This window comes from Schistocerca cancellata, chromosome 1 (genome assembly GCF_023864275.1).
Source record: "Schistocerca cancellata isolate TAMUIC-IGC-003103 chromosome 1, iqSchCanc2.1, whole genome shotgun sequence".
NCBI lineage: Eukaryota > Metazoa > Arthropoda > Insecta > Orthoptera > Acrididae > Schistocerca > Schistocerca cancellata.
In genome coordinates, this window is record NC_064626.1 from 841848353 (window position 1) to 841864928 (window position 16576).

General features: G+C 45.0%; 1 pseudogene; it reads left to right on the forward strand.

Moving 5' to 3' along the window:
* The first annotated feature begins 14037 nt into the window (after positions 1-14037).
* On the forward strand, positions 14038-14155 carry LOC126105319 (5S ribosomal RNA; annotated as a pseudogene).
* Positions 14156-16576: the final 2421 nt, after the last annotated feature.

Sequence of the window (16576 nt, forward strand, 5' to 3'; positions counted from 1 at the left end):
TTGGAAAATTGTTGCGACTGGAGATAAAATACTCATACAGGCAAAAAGTTCACATCATCTTCAAAACGAAAGAGGGAGTAACAAAAAAATGGTTCAAATGGCTCTGAGCACTATGGGACTCAACTGCTGTGGTCATCAGTCCCCTAGAACTTAAAACTACTTAAACCTAACTAACCTAAGGACATCACACACACCCATGCCCGAGGCAGGATTCGAACCTGCGACCGTAGCAGCAGCGCGGCTCCGGACTGGAGCGCCTAGAACCGCACGGCCACCGCGGCCGGTGAGTAACAAAAGTGGATTATTTGGGGTGAGAAATTTGTTTTAATAGAGGATGCAAGGCAACGATTGTAGTTATTGGTACTTTGTTTGTTTTAAATGTCGTAGAAGTTGTATGAGAGTTAGGAGAAAAATCAGAACAGCATTAAATGTGCAAGGTGGAACATAACAGGTCAGAGATTCGAAGATGACGTAACGTGTCTGATTTACAAGGAACCTCATGACTGCAAGGTCGCAAGTTCAGTCTTTAGTAATGCTCATTTGAAAGTGTTAACAATTATGACTGGAAAAATATTAGCTGCTATTGACTCACAACATGCATCATAATGGCGACAGAAAATGAGTGACATTGAAGGTTCAGAGATCAACCTTCTATGGGATGTATGTATTGCACTTCACAAAATGGACATAATCGACATTCAAGAATTGCTCAAAACAAACCATTAACTTGCATCACAAACAACGATTGAAAAAATTGCACGCCACAGTGATCACAAAGGTTTGCACGATCAAGGTCGTAGGCGAACTCCTTGGGAGTTGCAAAACGTGCAGAACGTTCGGCTAGGCAACCACTCTTAAGGAATACGTACAGAATCATATTTGTGACGGAATTTATACGCAGGCCAGGGATCAAACAAAAGCAAGTTATATTGACCCGCTATTGGCCAAAAGCAGTGCCTATACCATAGTTTTAGTTCTCTTACTTCCATTTATCCACTCTTGGCTGCTATGACGTAAGTATTCCCTACTGTCCTTTCAAGATCAGGCACACGACAAAGAATCGTAGGAACAGAGCACCTTCAACTTCTCGCAGGGCAATAAATAACTCTCCAGGCAATTTACCATACAGATTAAGAGTCGGCGTAATTGTATAAGATTGCGTTAAGGCTTTGATGTTAGTTGATACAACCCTCTTGGTGCCTCTAATTCCTAGGGTTCCTTTCATATGTATTTCCTCTTCAAATTGCGATTGATTGCAGCTGAAAACAAATTCCTTACTGAAATATAGCATAATTTTGTTTCTCATCTACAAATTTTCAGGCCGATTCTACAGTTTGCCGTGCGTCATCAAGTCGATGCTTTGTTTGAAATTTCGTTATTTTACGTTTTCCAAGTCTGTAGCACTGTTTGAAGCTATTCAGCCATCCACTGTTCCCTTCAAATCACCGTAATGCATGTCGCACGCAATTTGATGTGCATGACGTAGTAGGTCACTATCAAGCACATCTTATAAATTGTGTCGAGTGCCCCCTGCAGTCTTTCTCAAATGATTTCAAACGTACAACTTCATACTATCTAAAAATACCAGGTTACTCCAACTAAGTGCGTTAATGAGCTGAAACTGGCCCACTCGGTAGGTGCGAAATGGCAGAAATTACCTGACCACACGACACAAAGAATCAGTTCTTACATGCAGTGCGTATCCTTAGCATCAGATTGTTGTATCATAGGGCATCGGGTGAGTGAACTAAAAGAATCGTTATTAGATGCTATCCAGACGCCATCAGGCACGATGACACTTTCATAATATATCGGCGCCAGCAGTCGTTAAAATGCAATCGCCTTATTAGGTGGACGTCGGCTAAAGACCGTCACGGAAGGGAGCTAGTAGCGTTTTTGCTTCATAGCAGTATCAGCCAGATACAACTCCAGAATTAAAGCAACAGAAGCACATTTGCACTACTACAGAGACAGACAGAACAAAAAAGTAAGGGCTGCACATCTACAGCTGTAACTATACTTTGCAAGCCACCTTATGGTGTGTGGCGGAGAGAGGTTTCTGTGCCACTATCACTTTCCCGCTTCCCACTCGCAAATGGTGAGTGGGAAGCACTGTAGGTAAGTCTATGTGTGATATTTGATCTCTCTTAAATGTATCTCCTTGCATCTTCCGCGATATGCATGTAGGAGGAAGCAATGTGTTGGCTGATCCTTATAGCAAAGTCCGCTTCCGGAATTTCAGCAGTAAATTACAGCGTGTTGCAAAGAGACTACTTGTAGTTTCTGCCAGTGGAGTTGAATGCGCGACTCCGTGAAGTTTTCGCACTAACTAAGCGATCCCGTGACGCTATGCGTTTCTAAGTGAACTCTCCGAGTAATGCGTTGCACTCTTCAAATTTCATTGATAATCATTGTGTCTGACACAGGTACATGTGAAAATGTGATAGTTTCTGTACTCTGCTGTCCTACTTGGCCGGCCGCGGTGGTCTAGCGGTTCTAGGCGCTCAGTCCGGAACCGCGCGATGCTACGGTCGCAGGTTCGAATCCTGCCTCGGGCATGGATGTGTGTGATGTCCTGAGGTTAGTTAGGTTTAAATAGTTCTAAGTTCTAGGGGACTGATGACCACAGATGTTAAGTCCCATAGTGCTCAGAGCCATTTGAACCATTTTTTGTCCTACTTGACGTCGACTATTTGATTAACACTACACCTTCTGCCTATTATGGTTCGGTATATTTGCCACACCAGCATAAAATTGAAACAGAGGCAGATGTGAATGATATTGTTCCATTGACGACTTCAAAAGGCATAGTGCTACGAGTCAGAAATGGATTCGGACGTCACACATAGCGTCGGGTGTTCTATGGCATCAAGCTTGATACATATGCAAACATAATTAAAATTCCAGAATGAGATTTTCGCTCTGCAGCGGAGTGTGCGCTGATATGAAACTTCCTGGCAGATTAAAACTGTGTGCCCGACCGAGACTCGAACTCGGGACCTTTGCCTTTCGCGGGCAAGTGCTCTACCATCAGAGCTACCGAAGCACGACTCACGACCGGTCCTCACAGCTTTACTTCTGCCAGTATCTCGTCTACTACCTTCAAAACTTTACAGAAGCTCTCCTGCGAACTTGCAGAACTAGCACTCCTCGGTAGCTCAGATGGTAGAGCACTTGCCCGCCAAAGGCAAAGGTCCCGAGTTCGAGTCTCGGTCGGGCACACAGTTTTAATCTGCCAGGAAGTTTCATAATTAAAATTGTTTATTTAAAAATTATTTTCATAGTGGATGATAGTGTTACTATACATTGGCCATACTCATTTTGCTTGTATGTTTTTTATCACTTCCTTTACACATACCATAATGTTAACCCGTTTAGGATAGTGGTTTCTACTCTGAAACCTACGAACAAACAGAGAGTATATTGGTGGAGTATCTAGTGGTCAGAAAGTATGCGGTTTCCTATCTTTGTCGGTAAAATTTCAACGACGACTCATAATGTTCTCAATGTACAGTCACTGAGGTTACAAAAGTAATGGGACACCTTATAGCATCGTGTCAGATCTCTCTTTTGCCATGCAGAAACATTGAGCCATACTGCCTCTACAGCCGTCCACAACAGCGAAATTGTTGGTCGTGTAGGATTTTCTGCACGAGCTGACCACTTTATTATGTTCTATAAATATTTGGTGGGATTCGTGTCGGGTGCTTTGGGTGGCCAAATACTTGCTCGAATTGTCCAGAATGTTGTTCAAACCAATCGCTAACAATTGCGGCTTTGTGACATGGTGTATTGTCATCCATAAAAAATTCCATCATTGTTTGGGAACAAGTAGCCGAACATAATAGTTTGCAGTCAATGATCGCTTCAGTTGGACTAGAGGACCCAGTTCATTCCATGTAAACGCAGCCCGCACCATTATGAAGCTGCCACCAGGTTGCACAGTGTCTTGTTAACAACTTGAGTCCATGGATTCGTGGGGTCTCCGCCACAGTCGAACTTAGTCATCAGCTCTTACCAACTGATATCGCGACTCATCTGACCATGCCACGGTTTTCCAGTCGTCTGTGGACCAACCGATGCGATCACGAATCCAGGAGAGGCACCGCAGGCAATGTCGTAATGTTAGTAAAGGCATTCTCGTCGGTCGTCTGCTACCATAGCCAATTCCAGATTTCACTGCACTGTACTACCTGATACGTTCGTCATACATCCAACTGAATTCAGTGGTTACTTCACGCAGAGTTGCTTGTCTGTTAACACTGACACCTCTGACCAAATGCCACTGCTCTCGGTCGTTAAGTGAAGGCCGTGGCCCCTGCGTTGTCCACGGTGAGAGGTAATGCCTGGATTTGGTATTCTCGCATTCTATTGATACTGTGCATCTAAGAATACTGAATGCCCTAACGATTTCCGAATTTAAATGTCGCATGCGTCTAGCTCCAACTACCATTCCGCGTTCAAAATCTGTTAATTCCCGTCGTGCGGCCATAATCACGTCAGAAAACTTTTCACATGAATCACGTGAGTACAAATGACAGCTCCGCCAATGTATTGCCCTTTTATTCATTGTGTACGCGATACTACCACCATCTGTATATGTGCATATCACTATCCCACGACCTCTAGCACCTCAGTGTAAGCTACAACGCCTGACAAATAAGTGAAGCTCCCAGAAGATATAGTCGGATGTCAATATAACTTAGTACAATAAATGATTACAGATGCGATTCTCTACGGCAGGTAAAACAGCCATCAAAGTACACTACTGTTGTTCAAGTTTAATGTTGTTATTAGGCCCAGAAGGGTATATATAAGTCAGATGTTGGGTGAGCGTTGTGGAGGACACGAGAGATGATGCATACACGTTTGAGGCAGCGTTACTAGCACCTGACAGTGTTTCAAAGTTGCCTAATTGTCCGTGTCCATTTGGCCGGCTGATCGAATCGTTCAAATTTGTGGGACATTTAGACGCAGCCGTGGCCCGATCTTAGACTACAAGGGGATGAGAGGGAATGCCTGCTCGTCAAGGGTCCAGTCGACCACGTATTACCAGCACAAGGGAAGGATCGCCGTACTGCGCACCAACCATTTCGTAACCGCTTCACTTCTGCGGCTGCCATCCGAGAACGAGTAAGGGACTCACTGCAAGTTTTTTTTATTTCATCCCGCACCGCTGACAGGAGATTAGCGGCAGTCGGATTAGGGAATTACCATCCCATAGACAGCCTGCCGTTAACACTACAAAACAATGGCTGCATTTGGAGTGGTGCCGTGACCGCAAATCATCGATTGCTGATGAACAGCATCACGTAGTGAGTTCAGCCATGGATTTCGGTACTGCGCAACACCGGGCGCCCTTCGTCAGCGAGTATGGTGGCGGCATGGGGAGAGGTACCATTCCTCCAACGTTTTTGGTAGCCACAGCTGCGTTACTCCTGGTGTTATTAAGACACGACTGACAGGGTGCTTGACGACACAACAGTGCGTCACGAACACCCGGCGCCCTGTTACATCAAATGCGACAGTATCGCGGTTCCATTTTGAAGCAGGACAATGCACGTCCATACACGACGCGCGTGTCCATGAACTGTCAGCATGACGATGAGGTACTCCCACGACCAACTACACTACTGGCCATTAAAATTGCTACACCAAGAAGAAATGCAGATGATAAACGGGTATTCACTGGACAAATATATTATACTAGAACTGACGTGTGATAACATTTTCACACAATTTGGGTGCGTAGATCCTGAGAAATCAGTACACAGAACAACCACCTCTGGCCGTAATAACGGCCTTGATACGCCTGGGCATTGAGTCAAACAGAGCTTGGATGGCGTGCACAGGTACAGCTGCCCATGCAGCTTCAACACGATACCGCAGTTCATCAAGAGTAGTGACTGGCGCATTGTGACGAGCCAGTTACTCGGCCACCATTGACCAGACGTTTTCAATTAGTGAGAAATCTGGAGAATATGCTGGCCAGGGCAGCAGTCGAACAGTTTCTGTATCCAGAAAGGCCCGTACAGGACCTGCAACATGCTCTCGTGCATTATCCTGCTGAAATGCAGGGTTTCGCAGGGATCGAATGAAGGGCAGAGCCACGGGTCGTAACCCATCTGAAATGTAACGTCCACTGTTCAAAGTGCAGTCAATGCGAACAAGAGGTGACCGAAACGTGTAACCAATGGCACCCCATACCATCACGTTGGATGATACGCCAGTATGACGATGACGAATACACACTTCCAATGTGCGTTCACTGCGATGTCGCCGACCACGGATGCGACCATCATGATGCTGTAAACAGAACCTGTATTCATCCGAAAAAATGACGTTTTGCCATTCGTGCACCCACGTTCGTTGTTGAGTACACCATCACAGGCGCTCCTGTCTGTGATGCAGCGTCAAGGGTAACCGCAGCCATGGTCTCAGAGCTGATAGTCCATGCTGCTGCAAACTTCGTCAACTCTTCGTGCAGATGGTTGTTGTCTTGTAAACGTCCCCATCTGTTGACTCAAGGACCGAGACGTGGCTGCACGATCCGTTACAGTCATGCAGGTAAGATGCCTGTCATCTCGACTGCTAGTGATACGAGGCCGTTGGGATCCAGCACGGCGTTCCGTATTACCCTCCTGAAACCACCAATTCTGCTAACAGTCATTGGATCTCGACCAACGCGAGCAGCAATGTCGCGATACGATAAACCGCAATTGCGATAGGCTACAATCCGACCTTTATCAAAGTCGGAAACGTGATGGTACGCATTTCTCCTCCTTACACGAGGCATCACAACACGTTTCACCAGGCAACGCCGGTCAACTGCTGTTTGAGTATGAGAAATCGGTTGGAAACTTTCCTCATGTCAGCACGTTGTAGGTGTGGCCACCGGCGCCAACCTTGTGTGAATGCTCTGAAAAGCTAATCATTTGCGTATCACAGCATCTTATTCCTGTCAGTTAAATTTCGCGTCTGTAGCACGTCATCTTTGTGGTGTAGCAATTTTAATGGCCAGTAGTGTAGATTTCCAGATCTGTCCTTGCTTCCCACGCCCGGGTTCCCGGGTTCGATTCGCGGAGGGGTCAGGGATTTTCTCTGCCTCGTGATGACTGGGTGTTGTGTGCTGTCCTTAGGTTAGTTGGGTTTAGGTAGTTCTAAGTTCAAGGGGACTGATGACCATATGTGTGAAGTCCCATAGTGCTCAGAGCCATTTTTTGAACCAGATCTGTCCGCGTTAGAACATGTGCAGGTCCAGCTTGGACGTAAACTCCGTCTTGGCGTCAGCATATAGAATGTCAAAGACCATCTAAAACAATTTTGGGGCTGCATGCCTCTGGAGATACAACAGGCCTTATGATACCTTCACCAACCGATAAAAAGCATGCATCCAGGTCAGATGGGGCACAACGTTATACTAACAAGTGGACTCGGGCTGCCAAGTTAATTGTAAATTTATCTCGATTTTCTAACAAGTGAGATAACATCAGTACACTCTCAGCCCGCATAGTTTCATTTCGTTTCGTCTTTCCATTCAGGGTACTTCACTTTTTTTGTCAGCGTATTCTTTTGGCAGTGTATTTATCAGATTGGATCTGAAGTACTCAGTTTCTTCGCTGCCGGTACTATTGTCTGCAAGAGAGAATCGTTGTTAGATGGTCTGTACTCATAAAAAAAATGAGAACCCAATAGTATTCGAATGCAAGACTGATGATGACCTTGTGGAGTGTATCTTAAATACAAAACGTAAAATCAGTAGGAGGGAAGGCGATTGGAAGATTTAGATTTGTTAAAAGGGTTCTGGGACAGTGCATTATATTTCTTAATGAAACAAATTACAAGATGCTAGCGCGACCAGTTGTAAAGGAATGCTACATTGTTTGGCGCATGACAGCAGATATCGATCTAATCCAAAGACGAGCTGCCAGAATCGCAGAAGATCGCTATAAACCACGCGACAATTTAACGTAGCTGCTCTGCGAACTTAAAACGGGATCTTTGGAAGAAAGGCGACGTTGTTCTGTTGAAACCCTTTTCGAGAAGCGGTGTTCGAGGAGGACTATGCATCTGTTCTGGTGCTTCCATGTCTCGCGCAAGTGTATTGAGGATAACATAAGAGAGACTGGCGACTGTGTCGAAGAACCAGGTACACTCTAAGACAAAAAAACGGAGCACCACGAAGGAATTAACCAATTACGACAAAAGTCGGTAGATGTGATGTGCATGTACAGACAAACAAATGATTACAATTTCAGAAACATTGGATGATTTATTCAAGACAAAGAGCTTCACAAATTGAGCAAGTCAATAACGCGTGCTTCACCTCTGGCCATTATGCAAGCAGCTTATTAGTATTGGTATTGGTTGACAGAGTTGTTAGATGTCCTGAGTGATATCGTGCCAAATCCTGTCCAACTGGCGGTTTAATCGTCATAATCCCGAGCTCGTTCTAGCGCCCTGCCCTTAGAGCTCCAAAAGTTCTCAACTGGGGAGAGATCCGACCACCTCGTGGGCCAAGGTGGGCTTTGACAAATACGAAGACAAACAGTAGAAGCTCTTGCCGTGTGCAGGCGGGCATTATCTTGCTGAAATGTAAACCCAGGATGGGTTGCCATGAAGGGCAACAAAATGGAGCATAGAATATCGTCAACGCACTGCTGTGCTGTAAGGGTGCCGCCGATGACAACCAAAGGGGTCCTGCCATGAAAAGAAGTGGCACTCCCAGTTGTCTGGCTGCATTGCGGCCGACTGTCAGGTCGGTAACCTACCGCTTTCTGGGGCGTCTGTAGAGACACCTTCGCTGCATGTCGGGGCTCATGTGAATTCCAGGCTGAAGAACCTGGACAATTTTGCTACTGATATGGGCAATATAAATTAATTACACCGAGAATGGTACACTCCTTAGCAAGAAGCATTTGAATGTGCTTACATCTATTACTGAACCGTTTTGCGACAACATAAAGGTAGTTAAAATCTGTGATCAAATGGACTGAGTGAACTATCAAGAACAGTTAGAAAAGAATCGGTCTGTAATGCTAAAGGAGGAGATGTCTGGGACATTTAACTACTATGTACGTAGTAAATTCTCAGAGTTCGTCACTGTGAGACGTGCTGTCAAGGTGAAGCTGCCGTTTCTTCTCAACAGGAATGATAATGTGACAGCGAGAGAAAAATTGGCAAAAATCGATAAGCAAGCACTGGAAACGATTTCGAAGTAATTTAAAAATCCTGTGGCCATGCCATATAAAGTGGAATTAACCGGCGTTAAAATGGATATTCTAAGGGAAGAGCTGCCTGGAATATTGCAGCAGCTTCGTGTAAACGAATATTACCTTGTGGTTTTGGAGATAACACTAGATGTTGCTGGGATTTTTAACAATATGGCATGTGTAACCACCTGATATCACACAACGGCTTCTGTACGGGAGGAGGCTACCAGGGAGACAGCATTGCGTTTGTGGACAACGATAAGACAGTTAGGGTAGCGGATCGGGGTTTTGTGACATTAGATACTGAGCGTTAGTGACAGAGGGGAGCAAGTCATTATTTTGTCAGGGACGGTGGTGGCGTGGGGGGGGGGGGGCACGACACTTTGCGAGCGGTGGAATCGGTTCTTCCCTTGGCTCAGCGGGTGAGGTGTGAGTGAAAATTGGTGGTTCCACTATCAGTCATTTATTGGCACATAAGACCCTTTAAACAAACAGAGTAATACAGTGTGTTTTAACTCGCTCAATTCCTCGCGGCAGCGGTGCGGCTCGGAGTCCTAGCTACAGATTCCAGTGACCGCTGATGCGACGACGGGTCGTGTTGCAGCGGAGCGCCAGGCGACGTATTCTTCCATTCAGTGCCGTACCAGCGACCCATTGCGGCGGCAGCGATGTCTTCCCCTTGTGAAATCGCTCGTTGCGTTATTAACAAGTGGCTACGGCATGGCGCGTAGTTCAACCAGCGACCCTCAGATTCGGCGTCTTCTGGGGGAATTGATCCTCTAGGTCCACAGATGACCCATGGAGATGGTGAGGCCGCAGTCTCTTCGTCCTCGCCAGCCAGCTGGGTAAGTACGACACGAACTTTTTTGTGGCAACATCTGGGATGGCATGTTCTGCGTTGATCTCTTGGCGCGGTACCGACATCTTTTGTCGAGCAGCGTAGCGGCTAAGCCGTTGCAGCGAAGTATGATGTCCGCTGACGAACCATTAGTCCGTCCGTCCAGACAACGTTTCTTCCTCTCTTTTTTCTCTCATCAAAGGACACCCTCGCATGCCTTTGTCGGAGGATTTATTCGGTGTTTTTGGCAATGTCACGAAGTTTCTCGGGCGGCGACTGACTCTTCGATCGTTGATCTATGCTTCTCACGTTGGGCAGAAACGTAACCAATGTCGACACATGTGTCGGGTTTTCTTATTTATTTATTTATTTTTATTTACAGGTAAAGTTCCGTAGGACCAAATTGAGGAGCAAATCTCCAAGGTCATGGAACGTGTCATTACATGAACTTACAACATAAAAGTATTAACAGATAAAAATAAATGTACGTGAACCTGAAAAAAAGTCAGTCCATAAGTTTAAGTAAACGCTATCAGCAATACAATAAGAATCAGCTTAGTTTTTCAAGGAACTCCTCGACAGAATAGGAGGAGTGACCCATGAGGAAACTCTTGAGTTTTGATTTGAAAACGCGTGGATTACTGCTAAGATTTTTGAATTCGAGTGGCAGTTTATTGAAAATGGATGCAGCAGTGTACTGCACACCTTTTTGCACAAGAGTTAAGTAAGTCCGATCCCAATGGAGGTTTGATTTCTGCCGAGTATTAACTGAGTGAAAGCTGCTTATTCTTGGGAATAAACTAATACTGGTAACAAGAAACGACAATAAGGAATACACATATTGAGAGGCCAATGTCAAAATACCCAGACTCGTGAACAAAGGTCGACAAGAGGTTCGTCAACTCACACCACTTATTGCCCGAACCGCCCGTTTCTGAGCCAAAAATATCATTCTAGAATGGGAAGAGTCACCCCAAAACATAATACCATACGACATAAGTGAATGAAAATAAGCAAAGTAGACTAATTTACGTGTCGAAGTATCACCCACTTTTGACACCGTTCGAATAGTAAAAATGGCAGTATTAAGTCTTTGAACAAGATCCTGAACGTTAGCTTTCCACGACAGCTTACTATCTATCTGAACACCTCGAACTTTGAACTGTTCAGTTTCACTAATCATATGCCCGTTCTGTGAGATTAAAACGTCAGGTTTTGTTGAATTGTGTGTTAGAAACTGTAAAAACTGAGTCATACTGTGATTCAACGTTAGTTTATTTTCTACAAGCCATGAACTGAGGTCATGTACTGCACTATTTGAAACAGAGTCAATGTTGCACACAGCATCCTTTACTACCAAGCTAGTGTCCTCAGCAAAGAGAAATATTTTAGAGTTACCCATAATACTAAAGGATATATCATTTATATAAATAAGGAACAGGAGCGGCCCCAACACTGATCTCTGGGGCACCCCCCACTTGACAGTACCCCACTCAGATCCCACATCACAGCCATTATCAACATTGTGAATAATGACCTTTTGCTGCCTGTTGCTTAAGTAAGAGGTGAACCAATTGTGAGCTACTCCCCTTATTCCGTAATGATCCAACTTCTGGAGCAATATTGTGAGATCAACACAGTCAAATGCCTTTGTTAAATCAAAAAATACGCCAAGCGAACTTTTTGTTTAGCCCATCCAGTACCTCACAGAGATTGCCCTATGCTGGTGTGGCCAGGCATTGCCCTGCCTTCCTCCTCCGCATAGCCAGATATGTCACGCACGTGAGTTCAGTATGATCACAATTCCTGGACTATAGAGCGCTGATGTGCGAACTGCGCTGATCGTTTTTCTCCTTGGAAGCATTGTCCATCTGCTTGGTCGTTGATCTGTCGAAGTGCTGACTGCTGCTTCGCGAACTGAGCTGGTCATCGGCTTCCTTGTTCGACTCCTGCCGCTTTCGAATATTGCAGCTTAACGTGTCAAAGTCCCTCAAATGTTCACTTAACCTATAATAAGTCTTTACGTATTTTTCGGCCGTATCTCTGCTTTGAACAACCATAAATAACACATCATTATTAGACATAATTATTATACACCCTACATGCCTAATGTGGTGTTGAGCCGCGGCGGCACTGAGTTAGTAGACTGTTCTGTCTGGCACTACTGGCTCAGGCGTAGTATCGACTATCCCTCTTGCTGCCCCATTGCCAATATCTGTGACGAAGGTTGTGTCCTTAGAAGGTATTTGCTTGCCGATATATATACGGGGTTCGCTGGCATGAGACGGAGGCACGAAGTCCGAGGATTGGCGGTAGCATCAAAAGAGGTGGTCACGAGGTCCGAGCGGCCGAAGCCACAAGCTGCGCAAGGACGGCCTGCACAGAGCGCAGATACCGTAATACTTCACCAGGATCAGGCCGATATCTCGTCGGTAGGTTGGCAACATTAGTGTCGAACGACCGCTCGTGGCCTGGCCACCTTCTTCTACCTGGCTTTCATCGGCACCATTGAGTGAGTAACCGCTGCGACGCACCGTGGATCCAAGGAACTGCTTGCTGATAAAGGGGAGTAACATTTTGTAATCCTCGTGGTGATTTGTTTCAATGTCTATCTGCCCTACTTATTATTTTCTGATTTGTACCCGATCATTAATGTTCTAATTATTCAGCTCTTGGTCGTAAATACAGCCGGAACAGTTGTACTAAGGCACAGGTTGCCGTTAAACGAGAGGGGCCTTGTGGTTAGATTTAGCTGTTAATCGGTTCAATTCTTTGATTGTAATTGCATTTCTCAGTCATTAGTTATAATCTGAACAACCTATTGCACTAAACTGTTCGTTTCTGTGTTTGAAAGACCGAGTCATTAGTAGTGTATTTTAGCTTGGATCTCGTGGTTCCGCCGAGTGATGTTTTAAGACGTTACTTCAGAGCAGTCTTAATAACTGACAATCAGTTTAACTTTGAAACTATTAACAGCTAACTATCACCAGGGCTTTAGTCAAAATTGTCAGAAGGGACTGGTTGGGATCCAGTCGCACCTTGGTTGCCGATTGAAATTAATAGGTTGGTTGCTTTGAAGTAAGCCTTATCATTGTCATATTGTTTGCTAATCTGTTTAACCTGCAAGAACAGGTGTGCATTTTAACCCCGAACCTTTCGACATACAGTTTCCAAATTAAAAGTTAAGTGATGTGTTCTGGGTAACTGAATCACTCTTGTCATCAATGGTGCTTATATAATTTTCATGTGTTGCAGAAGGGCGCATAATAAGACAGACACTGTCCAGCGTGGTAGTAAACACCGCTGTTTCACCCGATAATGGGCGGGCTGCAGGTCGGGCCGTCTTGTAGTCATTGTCATATTGTTTCCTTTTTGCAATACAGCACTTCAGATTTCTTTTGCAAAGATCAAAAGCTTATTCAACTTACGGTTTAAGGTCAAAAGAATTTTGCAGATTTGTTCATTTTGTTAAAGAAAATTTTATGGTTAAATGCTTGGATTATCTGTAAAACACGGTTTATATATTGTTAAACAAAAAGGTTGTGCGAAAAGAATGTTATATTGGTGGGTCCTCCCTTCCGCGTTTTCCTTAATTCCTGTAAGTACCACGCATCATTGGTAGCAGAGCGTGGTTTTCGACTCGTTAGGGGGGGGTTGTCACGATTTTCATTTCACGCAACCTGCTTTCGTTTAAATTTTGCACTTTATTCTTTTGGGGCATTGTGTAATTATCCTCTTTTGTCCGCAGCCGCACCGTGGATCCACGTCAGTGTCCCGGTATTTCGTACCTAAAAAGAGATCAGCACGATCACTGGGCAACAAAATGTTCATGGTGCGGTGGGGGAGCTGGCGGCCAGGCCACGGCCAACGTTGTCGGCACCACTCTCCGTTTCTGTCAGCACGCTTGGCGAGGTGAGCCAAAATTTAGACGATTATGGTAGAATTGAACCAGTTACAACAAAATATCTCCTTTCTCCAAAATAATCAGGCAACGGCCTTGCCGCAGTGGATACATCGGTTCCCGTGAGATCGCCGAAGTTAAGCGCTGTCGGGCGTGGTCGGCACTTGGATGGGTGACCATCCGGGCTGCCATGCGCTGTTGCCATTTTTCAGGGTGCACTCAGCCTCGTGATGCCAATTGAGGAGCTACTAGACCGAATAGTAATGACTTCGGTCAAGAATACCATCATAACGACCGGGAGAGCGGTGTGCTGACCATACGCCCCTCCTATCCGCATCCTCCACTGAGGATGACACAGCGGTCTGATGGTCCCGATGGGCCACTTGTGGCCTGAAGATGGAGTGCTTCTTTTTTCTCCAAAATAATCAGGCAACCGTGAGGCAGGTGAAGCGCATTTATGCACAATTAGTACACCTGGACAATAGAGTAAGGGATCTTATACTTCTAGAACACAGCTCTGAACAGTTAGCACGTGTCATTCAGTTAAATAATCTTTTGATTGTTTTGCAAATCCAAACGGCAGCTTTAGAATTAGAAAGTGGCGCTGATACAAATTATATAGAATGTGTTTCAGACAATCCAATACCCGAATGTGGATCCGTCGCCCAACGTGTAAGTGATGGGTCTGGGGAATATTTTGCCCGCCTCCCTAACCCGATGATGTTTCTCTTAAACAGTATTCGGGAATTGTCAATTGAAACCTTAGAAAATATACAACAGGTATTGTGGGTGCTAGTCAAGTTTGAGTCGCATGCTGACGCATTAAGGATCCCCCATCACATAGTACTTATCGCACTCTACCCGTTAGCACGCGTTAGCTTAAGTAAGCTGCTATTCGAAGCAGGGTAAGACGATCGGGCAATTGAGGCAATCGGCCATGGAGGGTAAGTTATCGGACCGTATGCGCAAAGAGCTAGTGTAGATATTATTGGCGCTTGCAGGACTCCCACGAATCGTTGTTTGAATATGTAGAGCGGGTTAGCGAGCCAGTATCGGCACTACGTATGGATGTTCCCGAGGTGAATTTAGTTGCTAATGTCTTGGAAGGTATTCGGCCTGAAGATAGAACTCTGGTCACTCTTCTTGAGAAAATCTTATTAACTCTGTTATGAAATTGTCTTTTGCCGACAACCACCGAGATGAGTTAAGGGGGGGGGGGGGGGGGGACATCAAGACTTATCTAACCCCAGTCCAGAAGGTAGTAGCATGATAGGTAGAGGGCGCGGTTCAATGAAACCAGATAACGGGCGGGCCGCTGATCCGGTCGTCTTGTAATCATCATCATCATCATCATCATAATATTAAACTTCCTGGCAGATTAAAACTGTGTGCCCGACCGAGACTCGAACTCGGGACCTTTGCCTTTCGCGAGCAAGTGTCTACCAACTGAGCTACCGAAGCACAACTCACGTCCGGTACTCACAGCTTTACTTCTGCCAGTACCTCGTCTCCTACCTTCCAAACTTTACAGAAGCTCTCCTGCGAACCTTGCAGAACTAGCACTCCTGAAAGAAAGGATATTGCGGAGACATGGCTTAGCCACAGCCTGGGGGATGTTTCCAGAATGAGATTTTCACTCTGCAGCGGAGCGTGCGCTGATATGAAACTTCCTGGCAGATTAAAACTGTGTGCCCGACCGAGACTCGAACTCGGGACCTTTGCCTTTCGCGGGCAAGTGCTCTACCAGCTGAGCTACCGAAGCACGACTCACGTCCGGTACTCACAGCTTTACTTCTGCCAGTACCTCGTCTCCTACCTTCCAAACTTTACAGAAGCTCTCCTGCGAACCTTGCAGAACTAACACTCCTGAAAGAAAGGATATTGCGGAGACATGGCTTAGCCACAGCCTGGGGGATGTTTCCAGAATGAGATTTTCACTCTGCAGCTGCAGAGTGAAAATCTCATTCTGGAATCATCATAATATTGTTTACTGTTTGCAATACAACACTTCAGATTTCTTCTGCAAAGATTAAAAGCTTATTCAACTTAAGGTTTAAGGTCAAAAGAATTTTTCAGATTTGTTCATTTTGTTAAAGAAAATTTTATGGTTAAATGCTTCGATTATCTGTAAAACACAGTTAATATATTGGAAAACAAAAAGGTTGTTTAAAAGAATGTTATATTGGTGGGTCCTCCCTTCCAAGTTCTCCTTAATTCCAGGAAGTACCACGTATCACCAACTGTAAAGCAAAGATACATAACAAATTTATGTAACAAATCACAAGTCCAAGCTACCGGTAACTACCTTATAAATTTCATAAAGTGTCCACACATGCGACCACGAAAACCTTTTAGGTCTTTCTTGGCTAAAGAACATGGTTTTACCATACTGGAGGTTACAATATACAACTACAGAATGGATCATGTGTTTTACCTTGTGCAAGAGTGTTTAAGTGCATTAGACACTAAAACATAGCATTTACAATGTTCTCCACTGTACTCTGTGCCAACTGCTTTCACATGACGTCAATTAATGGATAACGTACAGAGCAACTGCTGTGTGGTATTTAACGTTTTGCAGTTTGTGTCCTGGGGAAATAAAAACAGCCGAAAATTGACTGGTAT